Genomic DNA, 14116 nt, shown 5'->3' with positions numbered 1-14116 from the left:
TCCTGTATGGAACCATGCCCCTACAACCAATATACATTCAGCTCTAGATGATTTTCAGGTCATTGACATGGGAGAAGACGAGTACAATCCACCCATCATCCTTGGAAGACCGTTCCTCAACACTATCAAAGCCATCATCTATATTGGAACTGGAAAAGTCCACATACACTTCTCCTCTGAGAAGGTATGCCGCTGTTTTACTGACCCTAACTATATAGTTGAAGATTCTAAGCAACGCAACCGAAATCACAGGAGGCAAATCATCAAGGACGGATGGGTAGACAACGAAGGAGAAGTGGTAAGGTCTGAAGACATACAGCTTGAACAGAACTATCCTGAGGAGACTATAGCACCGAATCACGTGTGGAGGGAGAAGATAGTTATACACGAAGAGGAGGCGCCACCGGAATCACCGACTACGCCATCCAGCGAATCCCAGGACAACTGAGAAAACAGAGAGTCCCGTTCGGAGGACTTAAAAACATCGAACGCCTTGCCAAGAGGTAAACTTGGTAGTTATCCTTTTCCTTTCAATTATTCAATTATAGTTTGCTTAGTTAATCAGGATTCATATCATCTCGAAAAGAAAATAAAAAAATAGTAAGCCCCATGTGAGTATGCTCATGGCATAAAACCCATAAGTACATTCACTGTGGTGGCATAAAAATAAAATAAATATGTTTTCATCTTACAATAAAAATAAAAAAATAATAAGTGCATGATCCTGCTAAATAAGTAATATTTATTGTGGAGGCTCAACACGATAAAAGCTAGATATTTATGCTAACACTTAACCAGTTCCACAAAGCTTTGTTGTCTATTTGAGCTCCACAGAATTCAAGGATCAAAGAAGACTAGCAGACAGAGGACATCCTAATCGCTGTCAGGGTGCTGCCGACATTCAAATACACCTCCGTCACCTGCTAGCTACATCAGAAGAAATTACGTTAAAATCCAGCTTGTCGGAGAACACCCCCATTTATCGAGCTAAGTGTTTCTACTCGCATTTATACTTTACGCAAATAATAAAAAGATGCATAATCATAAAAACCCAAATAAAGATTTTGTGCTTTTATATATATCTTTGCTTAGTTTGCTAAATAAATAATAAATAAAGTTTGCTATGAACCCGCATGATAAGCTCTCACATGGAAATGATGAATAGTTGCTCTGCCATGACTAGTTCTTAAAATTGAAATCTCTCTCAAGTTTAGGCATGACTGTTATGAAGTAAGATTTGCTCTAAACCTGAACTTGTGGGGAGAGTACTTGACCTAAAGTCTAAGTTGTTAACGGATATGATATGGGAAGGTTGAGCTGCTATTTATCTGTTTCTAGAGATGCCAGAATTTTGGAGAATTTTATCTTTAAAAATCTTTAAACTAACACATGATGAGTTCCTGTATGATGAGAGTTTAAATTCCTACCATAGCCATATATACATGTTTGCTAGACTTTGAGCCACACATTTACTTTTTACTGCTTATGAGCATTGAGTGTGGTCAAGCTGTGTAGACCCTTAGGAACTTGTCATGTGGTTAAAATCAAGATTCACTTGCACGTTCACTCATACATGCTACTTCTACTCCAGAAGTACCATCCACATACATCCACTCATTTCCATCTTCAGATTCACCCAAAATTATTCTACTCCTAATCCGGGAGAGAATAGCCAAAAACATTTTCCTATCCCTGTTATTCCCTGTGAAATAAATGCTCCAGTTATTTTGGTTACTACCACTTGCTACATTCTTTCAGGAGATGAGTGCTCTAGTAAAAAAAAGAAAAAAAATATAATACTAGGAAATAAGAAGGGGCAAGTGCCCGGACCCTCGAAGAAAATAAAAAGTGAGACGAGAGGTAAAAATGGACAAGTGTCCGACAATAGAATTAGGGGTACAAGATACCCACCTGAGAGAAAAGAAAAAAAATACAGAGCATCTCATTCTCCTCAAAAAGCTTCAAAGTGCAAGAAAGGTATGTATCCCATCAAAAGAGCAAAAGTAGAATTAGACTTTCACCATTATTATCACCATCATCACCATACACTATTCATTCACCACACATGCACATCTTGATTTGACTTATTGACTTGTTTCTCTGGATCCATGGTTTGACTATGCAATAAATGTCTTGTAAGTATGTACTAGCTGTCTCCCACCTATGAGCTCCAAATATCAAAGCCTCATTAGAGTAGGATGAGAGAGAAGGCAATGTCACTATGCGTCATACCAAAAATACCACATACTTTGAGAGAAGGCATATACCATTACTGCCTTGGTAAGGATCCAGAAATACCACAAAAGAGAGATTTGAGAGAATCATATAAGGAATCTCTGAGTTTTATTTGAAAATCTGCAAAAACTCTAGAGCTATAGCTGATCAAGAATAAGAGACATGGCGCTTGACTTGACCGTTCTATCTTTTAACTGTTCAAGACACAGGTGACGGTTACAAGCCCCATGGTGAAAGGTAAAATGAGTAAATTTTAAGTCTTAACAGTTTACCCTAACTCAGAGATAAGATCTTACTTTTAAGGCATGAAACCACTGCAGAAACTCTTGAGTTCATCCTTGCTCAGGGACGAGCAAGAGGTAAGCTTGGGGGAGTTGTTGACGGTCCTTAATTACCAAATATAATCATCAAATAAATAAAGAAAAGGATCCAAATGCAACCAACACCTAGACTTAGGGTTTTATCTGACATAATTCCACGAGTTTTGGTGTTTGTCTATTTCTGCAGGGGGTTATCAGGAAATACGAAAGAAAGGCCCACATGTCGGGATTACATAGAGATATCAATGCACCACGCAATTTTCTACCATCTAGAAGACTCCAGAAGCCACGCGAAGAAAGCAGAGGCCGAAAGGGGCCAGGCCCAGGGCGCCCGCCCTCTTTCCCTGGGTGCCCGCCCTGTCCTGGACTCCGTTCGGGACTCTCTTCGCACACGATGTTCCACCGACCTAAAGGATCAAGGATAACGTAGTACCACATCGCCTACCGACCCAAAAACGCATAGAGGAGGAGGACTATATAAGGAGACCCCCCTGGCCCCTGGAGAAGAGAAGAAGTTATCATAGAGATTGAGGGGTGCCCTCGAAGGAAAACCTCTTCTCTAAATAATATTTATTTTTAGGCTTAGCAACCAATGTAAGTAGAAATAGATCTTCTAGTTTCTACTAGATTGAGAGAGATAGAGTGGAGGTGTACATCGGAGGAAGGCCGGCCTGTCGGTGTCTACTCCGAGTTGTACCTGCGGGATCAAGTCTTCTAATCCGAGGCTTGCTCCTAAGATTCTTCAGTAATTCGACTTCTAATTCTAGTAAGTTCTTGTTTTATTGTTCTTTGGTTTATGAGTTTACTTTAATCCTCTTCTGGTTGAGTATTAGAGTAATCATTGCTAGCGTAAACGTGGTGTTTAGGCTAGGGTACTCATAGATATCTCCTGACTAGCTGGACCGTGGTAGTAGCGAGGAACGTGACATTTCCGAGTTACCTTTGTATCCCATATCTCGTTAGCAGGACGGGTAGGTTTATAGGTGCGGGTCGAACATCCTTTGTGGTGTCTAGATTCTGTAAGCTTCCCTAATAGAACAGTAGATCATCCTTACCAAGATTAGAACGAGACTACGGTTGCAGTCTTCTCTATACATCACTCACATCGAGAAACATTCTTTGTAGCCTAAAGGGATAGTAGCAATAGATTTGGTTAGTCAGATGCACCCTTTCTCCCAGTGGTAAAAATATAAATACGATACTCTGGATAACCTCCCGGGTGAAATGCTCACCGATATCCGTGCGCTTGTGGATCATTTCCTTATTGCGTTACCAAATATCAACAATGAGATTCATCCAACTACAGAAGAGGACATAGGCGAGACCAATCCAGGAGAAACTCCAAACATTCAGATTGGAGACGAAGATAACATTAATGAGCATGGAATTTATTTCATAGCCACTTCGTTTACTCCATGCTCATATGCAACATCTTCCCAATCTATTGGTCTCTCCAACATCATCACATCTGAGATCTCCAACACCTTCTTCCTTTCTATATATAAAAACTTTAAAAGGGCGGTTGTCGATGCATATGTCTATAATAAATATTGAAGATCTCGTTGAGTTGATCTTGATATAGGTCAGCGTTGGAAGGGAAACCACTTCGCCGACATAAATTGATGGTTTCCCAAGGACAAGCTTAGTGTCCTAAAATAAGCACTGATCAGATCGTAAAATCAGCTTTTAATTATTTACAACATTACCTTGTGTATTGAGCATATAAGGATAATTGTAAAAATATTCCTTCGGGTATTCTTGTCACTAACCTTTTCAGGATTGGAGCAAGAAGATCGGATGAATGACAAGCACAAGGTATGTCCAACCAATCATCATACAACATTGAATTAAATTAAATCCAAACTTGAATTTTGCAAAATTCAAGCTTGGGGGAGTACTTTACATAAAAACATCCTTTGCCATGTTGCTATGTTGGTTGTCCCTACCTTTGAGACATCCTCAATTTGTTAAATACTAATCACACTACTTCATCTCCACTTGAGTAGATCTCTAAAAATGCTCTCATGCTATCTTTATTTGCTTCAGTATATGTCTAGGTTTGGAGTAGTTTTATTTATCTCTTAAATAATCATGGTGCTTAGTTTAGGAATGATGATCTTACTTCCAAGGGATTTTAAATTAAGCATGGTGCTTAGGTTAAAATGCCCTCCTAAATCAAATTAGACATGGTGTCTAGGTTGATTTTTGAGCCGATAGTATGCTATAGTAGATATTGGATATTTTGTTGGACTAACCCCTCCAGGAATACTTTCAATATCGATTTGGAAAGTCCTGAGATAAACTCACATCAGAGATGAAGAGAGAGACACATGAAATGTAACAATTTGCACAAGAAGGACATAGCTCATAAAGAAATGATCCATGGAAGGAGACAAAGTACATAAACAAGATACACAGCCGCTAAGAAAGGAAAACTTCCACAAGGTGATACTGTACCATCACTCTTCAAGTATGGTAACATCTTAAGGTACTTGACTATCACTTTTATATGCTTCTCCTTGGTTCCGGCGTTCATATGAATAAAAGAGACAAACATGTATGATTTATAACTCCAAATTAACCAACCCAACTGATTCAACATGTTTAGTCCTTCCACCTTTGTGATCCCACACTCCTAATCATATGAGCTAAAATGTTGCACATTCAATCTATGGGAAGATATAAAGGAAAAGACATATACATAGATAGATTATCTTTCCATAAGGTTGAGCGATCTGATCTGACAAATGTTTTAAATGCTACACTCATGATCTTATTATCCATCAAATTTGTCTTGCTCACTATGCTTAATGTTAGAGAAGAACAAATACACTTTTGGTTATGTTGGTGTTTTCCACAAACAGGGCCCATGCACTAGATTTCTGCTTTGTCTCTATGAGAAGGTATACTTCGAGCAAAACATGGAGGAGTTTTACAACTCCCAGATTCCACCAAGTGAAGGACCTGGATCTTCGAGCACAAACACACTGAGCAAGATACTGCAATGCCGCACTTCGAACTGCTGGGCAAATGAAGAACATGGGTGACACCGTATCAAGAGGTGCAGACGTCAAGGTCGGCACATGAATCAAATGATGCACCTAAAGAATGAACATGGTGAGAAGTCTTGTTCAGAAGACTTAAAATATTGAACCCTCCCGGAAAGGTAAAATCGATAGTTATCCATATTTATCCTTTTTGCATTCCCTTTTCCCTTTAATTATTTACTTTCCTTAAATGGCTTGTTAGTTAATCATGCTACTCGCTCCGTCCCTGAAAGCTTCAATTCCTAAAATCTGTGCCAGTCAAACTTATTTAACTTTGACCAACTTTACAGAAAAGAACATCAATATGTATAACATAAAATGAGTATTTTATGAAAATATATTCAATGATAAATCTAATGATATTAATTTGGTACTATAAATCTTATTGTTTTTTTCTATAAATTTGGTCAAAGTTTTAAAAATTTGACTTAAGATAACTCTAGAAATTGCAGCTTTCAGGGACGGAGGGAGTATCTTGAAAAGAAAATAAAAATGTTAAAAACAGTAAGCCCCATGTGAGTATGCTCGTGGCATAAAACCCATAAGTATATTCACTGTGGTGGCGTAAAAATAAAATAAATATATTCCTGTCCTATAGAAATATAAATATAAAAATAAGATTGTGATCCCACTAAAGAGAATAACATTTATTGAGGAGGCTCAACATGATAAAGGCTAGATATTTATGCTAACACATAACTAGTTCTACAAAGCTTTATTATCTATTTGAGCTCCACAGAATTCAAGGATCAAGAAAACTAGTAGACGGAGGACATCCTAATCGCTGTTAGGGTGCTGCCGACATTCAAATACACCTCCTCCACCTGCTAGCTACATCAAAAGAAATTACGTCAAAATCCAGCTTGGGGGAGAGCACCCCCATTTATTGAGCTAAGTGTTTTTACTCGCGTTTATACTTTACTCAAATAATAAAAAGATGCATAATCATAAAACCCAAATAAAATTTTTTGTGCTTATATATATATCTTTGCATAGTTTACTAAATAAATAAATAAATGAAGTTGCTCTGCCGTGACTAGTTCTCAAAATTGAAATCTCGCTCAAGTTTAGGCATGACTATTATGAATTAAGATTTGCTCTAAACCTGAACTTGTGGGAAGAGTACTTGATCTAAAGTCTAAGTCGTTAAGGGATATGATATGGGAAGGTTGAGCTGCTGTTTATCTGTTCCTAGAGATGCTAGAATTCTAGAGAAATTTATCTTTGAAAATCTTTAAAATGTTGCATGATGAGTTCCTGTATGATGAGAGTTTAAAATCCTACCACAGCTATATATACATGCTTATTAGACTACGAACCATACATTTACTTTTTACTACTTATGAGCATTGAGTGTGGTCAAACTATGTAGACAAGAAACTTGTCATGCGGTTAAAATCAAGATTCACTTGCACATTCACTCATACATGCTGCTTATACTCCGGAAGTACGCATACACATACATCCACTCATTTCCATCTCCAGATTCACCCAAAATTATTCTACTCCTATCCGCGAGAGAATAGCCAAAAACATTATCCCATTCCTGCTTTTCCCAGTGAAATAAATGCTCGAGATATTTTGGTTACTACCACTTGCTACATTATTCCAGGAGGGTGAGTGCTCTAAAAATAATAGTAAGTACGAGGAAATAAAAAGGGGCAAGTGCCCGGAACCTCGAAAGAAAAGAAAAAGTGAGACGAGATGTAAAAATGGACAAGTGTCCGACATTAGAATTAGGGGTACAAGATACCCACCTGAGAGGAAAGAAAAAGAAAATGTAGAGCATCTCATTCTCCTCAAAAGTTTCAAAAGAGCAAGAAAGGTATGTATCCCCTCAAAAGAGCAAACGTAGAATTAGACTTTCACCATTGTTATCACCATCATCACCATACACCATTCATTCGCCACACATGCACATCTTGTTTTGACTTATGGATCCATGGTTTGACTATGCAATAAATGTCTTGTAAGTATATATTAGTTGTCTCCCACCTATGAGCTCCAAATATCAAAGCCTCATTAGAGTAGGATGAGAGAGAAGGCAATGTCACTATGCGTCATACCAAAAATACCACATACTTTGAGAGAAGGCATATACCATCACTGCCTTGGTAAGGATCTAGAAATACCACAAAAGAGAGATTTGAGAGAGTCATACAAGGAATCTCTGAGTTTTATTTTAAAAATCTACAAAAACTCCAGAGCTATAGTTGATCAAAGAATAAGAGACATGGCACTTGACTTGACCGTTCTATCTTTTAACTGTTCAAGACACAAGTGACGGTTGCAAGCCCCATGGTGGAAGGAAAAATGAGTAAGTTTAAGTCTTAACAGTTTACTCTAATTCAGAGATGAGATCTAGTTTGAACGCTTGTGTACCTTTAAGGTATGAAACCACTGTAGAAACTCTTGAGTCCATCCTTGCTCAGGGACGAGCAAGAGGTAAGCTTGGGGGAGTTGTTGACGGTCCTTAAGTACCAAATTTAATTATCAAATAAACAAAGAAAAGGATCCAAATGCAACCAACACCCAGACTTAGGGTTTTATCTGACAAAATTCCACGAGTTTTGGTGTTTGTCTATTTCTGCAAGGGGTTATCAGGAAATATGGAGGAAAGGCTCATATGTCGGGTTTACATAGAGATATTAACGTGCCACGTAATTTTCTATCATCTAGAAGACTCCAGAAGCCACGGGAACGAACGGGAAGCCGAGCGGGCTCGGGGGCAGGGCGCCCGCCCTCCCCCCTTGGGCGCCCGCCCTAGTGTTTCGGCCAATCACGTCCAACTTTGCGGATCATGCTCCACCGACCTAAAGGTTCAAGGCAAACCGTGTGATTAATGTCGGTTTGATCCGACGGCCCAAATTCACTTGAGGGGACTATATAAGCAGACCCCCTAGCCCCTAGAGGAGAACAAGTTCATTATAGAGTTGAGAGGTGCCCTCGAAGGATAACCTTTCCTCTACATAGATAGAGCAAAAGCTAGGGTTTGGAGATGAGAGCTCTCCTCTCTTCTCTAAACTAGAGTAGATCTAGATAGTAGCGAGATGGAGAGCGAGGGAGGATTGGAGGAGAGGCCGGCCTGTCGGTTCTTCCTCCGGTTGTACTTCAACATGATCAAGCTTTAATCTAGCTTGCTCATGGGAAGACTCTGGTAATCTACTTCTTATTTCATTATGCAATTACTATCCATGTATGTTCTGGTTCACAACTCTTTTGAGTACTTTAATCTATAGGACGCTATAGGTGAGAGTTGTAGTATAGGTGTAAGCGTGGTGCTTAGACCTAGAGTACTTGTGGATATCCCCTGTCTAGCTGGATCATGTGGTAGGCCGCGTAGGTGACAGTTACGTTGGTCCCCTATAGTCCACCTCCTGTTAGCAGGACGGGTAGGGTTTATTGGCCTATGGATAAGCATCCTTTGTGGTGTATTCTTATCACGTGGTTCGTCCCAGACATAGACATACCTCTTTGAAGTAGAGAAACCATAGTTATCGTCTCTATTCTCATACCATCACCCATATACTACATTGCTCTACTCTCTATTCCCATATTATCACCCATTGTTATCTTACCTTTCATATTTTTTTTATTCAATTTTACCATCTTTCCTATTTACACCTACCTATCTATCTAGGTTAAGTTAGAGCGTAGATCAGTTCTCCCATTTCCTTGTGGATACGATAAAACCTTTAACCGGGTAAAAGCTACAACGGTATCCGTGCGCTTACGGATTTATCTATGTGCGTATAAATATCATAGTACACTCTAGTGCCATGTTGGGGATGACAACCTAGTATTCAAGTGGTGTTAGCAAGTGTCAACAACTGTCCATTGCGATATGGCGTCAGATACTCTTTTGCCATACATATAGCGTGAGTCCATCCAATAGAATTCATATTTATAGCGTCAGATTGTTCAACAGGATAATTTAAATGTAATAAAAAATAAATTCAATTGAAAAAATATTTAGGACATATATATATATATCAAATCCACATTAAATCTTAATGTCCATCACATAAACATATATAAGCACATACATCACATAAAGGGCAATACATACATATATTAATCTTGTCTCTTGCATGTTTACATCACATCCAGCAAATTAAGTGAAGCATACAATCTTGTCTTCACATTACCTCATCCAATATAGTCAAGTCTACCAACAGCACATGAATGCACACCAGCAAGCAATCATAATAGTTTGTGTTTTCTATACTAAGGTTTGTGCACAATCATATTGAAAAACCAAAATAACATCCACTAGGTTATCTGGAGAAGCATTTTCCATAAACTCAAGCCAAAGACTTGTTGCCAGCACTTCCTGAAAAATGAAACATGTTCAACCAATTCAGTCAAAGACATAAGTAAATTGAGGATATATTGTAAGTGAAATGCTAGCAATATTTAAAATCACAAGAACATTGGAGCAGCATGAAACAAATTTAAAATCACAAGAACAACATTGCAGCAGCTTGACAAGTTTACCTGTGTATCATTTCCAAAGTCTCTTCCATGTGTTAGTGTAGTAGTCATGTTCATAGTTGATCGAGCTATAGCCCCTCTTGTTTGACTTGGTTCTTTGACAGAGGGATCCTCTGCTTGTTCAGCTTTCCATAGCCCCTCTTGTAGATCAACTCCCTGACACTCTTCAAGTTCGGGTACCTAAACAAGTTTTACCACTTTAGTAAGGTATAATCAAAAGCTGGTCACCAAGCTAAGATGGAGTAATGTTTAACAGAAACTAACTGAAAATACATGTATCACTGCGCATCTTCTCTTCATCAAAAGCAAAAACTATCACCATAATTAATGGTGGAAAGTGTTAACCTGTCCTATCAATTTGTGACAAGAACTGAATGTAGAACCTCACAAGCCTTGATTACGCTTCCTACCTTAAAGTCAAAATTTAGTACTGTAACACATTATTCTATTGTAATTTCACTCAAGCAACAAGTACAACAGTATAGTCTTGTTTACAACTGTGTAATTCTAGTGGAAGATGTATCAAAATAAGCAGCAAGACGATAATCAAATCAGCATACTTACCCATATGCAACATATGGCTCAACCCTGCAAAGCATGTTAATAGTAGCCTTGTTGACCTTCAGGAACACACCATTGAAGATCTGAAAAATTGTAAAAACGATCAAACAAACAAATTCAAATAGCAGAAATGCAGTTGTAAAAACAGATATTGGCAAACCAACCTGCCTCAAATGCAGAAGCTGCAAGATCTTCCTGGTATTAGGGTGTATGGCATTGATACTGTAGTTTCAACAGAATTAAAAACAAGCATGAGCATGCAAATTCCTCCTCTATATGATACTGGCATAAGAATTTGTGACTCACCCCCGGATGCGGACCACAAACAGCAGCTTTGCCTCAGGGCTGACATAGAAACCACCCTTCAAACGGGCCTCCGCTTAAGCTGCACCAGTTCCTTCTCTTGGTCCAAGCATCCACATAAGCATACAAATAAAATATCTCAGCTCTCTAATTCATGAAGAAAACATACTAATGGCAAAGATCCTAAATGGTAGAGAAAATCAGAACCATCTACTAATCACATCATCAGACAACTTTTACAGTGTCACACAATGCACAACAATATTCTAGGTTGCTTACAGTTGGATTTGTCCATAGAATAGAATCTAAATTGCTTGGGATTGAATCAGGGGCCGACTCAAAGTGGCCCGAGTGACACCACCACTCATTTTCGCACAGCCCATGTATATAGCCCAAGGTTTAATACTAGTGCCCCCACTCAGCCCAACTAAAAGGCCCCCACTCATCTATGATATAATGGATATAGAGGCCCAGTCATTCAGTCTTTGGAAGCCCAAATGGCAAGGCTAATTGCCGGCCAGCAGTCCATCTATATACTAAAGAAAAGAAGCAGGGCATGGCCAAACTAGTGAATCGGCGATTTGGCACAGTATGCAGGCGGTGACAACCAGAGTAGCTGTGCTGCTCCAAGCAACGTCAACCTGCATCTCCACTGCCGCAGCGACGCAGCCACTACTGGACTCGCATGCTTTGCCGAGGGGCCCAGAAACCCTCAGCAGAGGCTTTGCTGAGGGCTGTCCTCGGCAAAGACCCCTCGGGAAATTTTGAGTCGGCAAAGATGGTCTTTGCTGAGGGCCCTTTATCGGGCACTCAGCAAAGCCTTTGCCGAGGGCCAGGACAGCCCTCGGCAAAGAAAAGCAGGCGTTACGGTGGCGGCGCCGTTGACGGTTTCTTTGCCGAGGGCCGACCCTCGGCAAAGAAATGTTTTTCTTTAAAAAAAAATCTTTGACGAGGGCTTCCGCAAGGCCCTTGGCAAAGAAATTATTTTATTTTTTTAAAAAAAAACCTTTGCCGAGGGCCTTATTCCCGGCCTTCGGCAAATGACCCTTCTTTGCGAATACTACAGTCCTCTGCTCTACCAACTGAGCTAAGGTCGAGGGCCTTAGTCATTGCCCTCGGAAAAGACACAACTATAGCAAAAAAAAGTACAACAATCAAATTTTGCGAGGTCCCAGATGTTGCCTGCGACATCGGAGGCGTCGGATCTGTGGGCTGGGAGGTCTTCTACGTTAGGGACGGAGCATGTCGGGGCCATGGAGTTGAGCCGCACAGCGGTGCTCAGCCAGGAGCCAGCTTGCCTGGCCTGGGCGCGGCCGGGGGGGAGGGGAGGTGGGGCCCCGGCGGCGAGCCTTTTCGAGGCGTGGAGGGGCGGCCGACGGTGGCTGGTGCGGCGAGGAGCAGGGAGCGGAGGCGAGCGCGGCGCTAGGCGAGGGGACGTGAGCCGCGCTGCGGCATGGGTGGGGAGGGCGGCTGGCGGCAGCGGGCGCGGTCAGGACGGCTGGCGGCGGCGGGCGGGAGTAGAAATGTGAGTGGCGGTGGCGGATAAGGCAGGGTAGGCGTGGGCTGAGCTGGGCCGGTTTGGTCTTTTAGGTTAGTGGGCTTTGCCGAGGGCCTAGACGACCTTCGACAATGGTTTTTCCCTTTTTTTAAAAAAAAATCTTTCTAGCCCTCAGCAAAGATTCCTTTTGCCAAGGGTCATACTAGGCCCTCGGCAAAGAATTTTTGAGTTTTTTGTTTTTTCAGCCTAGTTTTTTTGGTGATACAATACATTGTTTTAAACTCAATTTTAAAATTTGGTCTAATTTTGACTTTTGTTTATATATTTTCTTAATTTAATTCGTTTTCTTTGATTTTTCGGATATTTCAAATTTGAACTGCAAGTGCCTGAAATAATGCAGTGTAGTATTTTAAAAAATATTATTCATGGAATTTGGTGTATGTTAAGTTCGAAGCCAAGAACTCGCATCAAATTTCGTGCATCTTTTTCGCATAACATGACGAGCGACATGCCGAAAAAGTGTTTTAAAATTATATAAAATCCATACGAAGTCTGAAAATCACAAAACTTGTCGAGATGTCATTTTATTGCATGTGTAGACTGTGGTAAAAATTGAGAAAGTTTCGATATCTGCACGTCCACGTCCCGAAGCTCCTCAGCCACAGATCGTAACGCGCAGCGAACAGCGAGGGCAGCAATGGCGTGCGACGCGGTCGCTTACCTTACCTGGACCGAGCTGGGTAGGAGAGGGGTACGCGGGGAGAGTGGAGGGCGGAGGTGGACGCAGGCGGCGACAGGAGTGGGAAGGGCTGGTTATGTAGGAGGGGTTTTGTCGCTAGAGTTTGTGGAGGTGATCCGACGGCAGAGAATAATTTGGGCCCGCTGGCAGATGTCGTCCGAGGCAGGCGAAAACTGAGCGCAGGCAGGCGAGCGAGGGTGGGGCCCATTATTTTTCACGTCAGAGAGGTGGACAGTGTACCTTGTTTTAGCGTCAGATAGTTAGACTCTGAATATAAGTACCTATAGCGTCAGACAATAGCACGCTAAATTCAGATTTAGCGTCAGATGGTCTCTGGGCAATGCTTAGTGTCAGATCATCTAACTGAAAAAAAAAGATTTTGCGTTAGATGTCTGACGCTATAAAAGTGTTATGGTGTAGTGACAGTTGTGGGAAATAATGCTTCCTACCTGCACCCTAGAATAGCAGTGCTTTGTTGGATCAAATCATTGTCCATGTGTAGAGGGACCACGATGCTCTTGGCAAAGTTAATTTGTAACCTAGTTGCCACAGTAAACTGATCAAGGATGTTCTCCAGTTCCTGGACCGCCCATAGTTCTCCTTTCATCACAATCAGTGCGTCATCTGCATACTGCAAAACGACACAAGCAGCATCCTGATTGATTGGGTGGCCAATGTCACTAGTACAGGGTATATTATATAGGCGGTTGGTAACCTATTTCTACTGTTATTTTCCAGAACCGCCTGTGCCATTGTCAGTAATTTTGGTTAGTGAAAAGCGTTGCGGTCGAACGAGTCTGGGAACAGAAAAACGGAACAAGACTTAAGCTAAATCTCGCAATATTTACTAGTTATTCGTCAAAGTGATTATGCTTTTAGTACCACAGTGAAGAGGGCTAGTAGAAATCGTCCAATTCCA

The sequence above is a fragment of the Sorghum bicolor genome, chromosome 4, assembly GCF_000003195.3.
Source record: "Sorghum bicolor cultivar BTx623 chromosome 4, Sorghum_bicolor_NCBIv3, whole genome shotgun sequence".
Taxonomy (NCBI): domain Eukaryota; kingdom Viridiplantae; phylum Streptophyta; class Magnoliopsida; order Poales; family Poaceae; genus Sorghum; species Sorghum bicolor.
The sequence above is the reverse complement of the archived record's forward strand: the minus strand, read 5'-3'. Positions refer to the sequence as shown.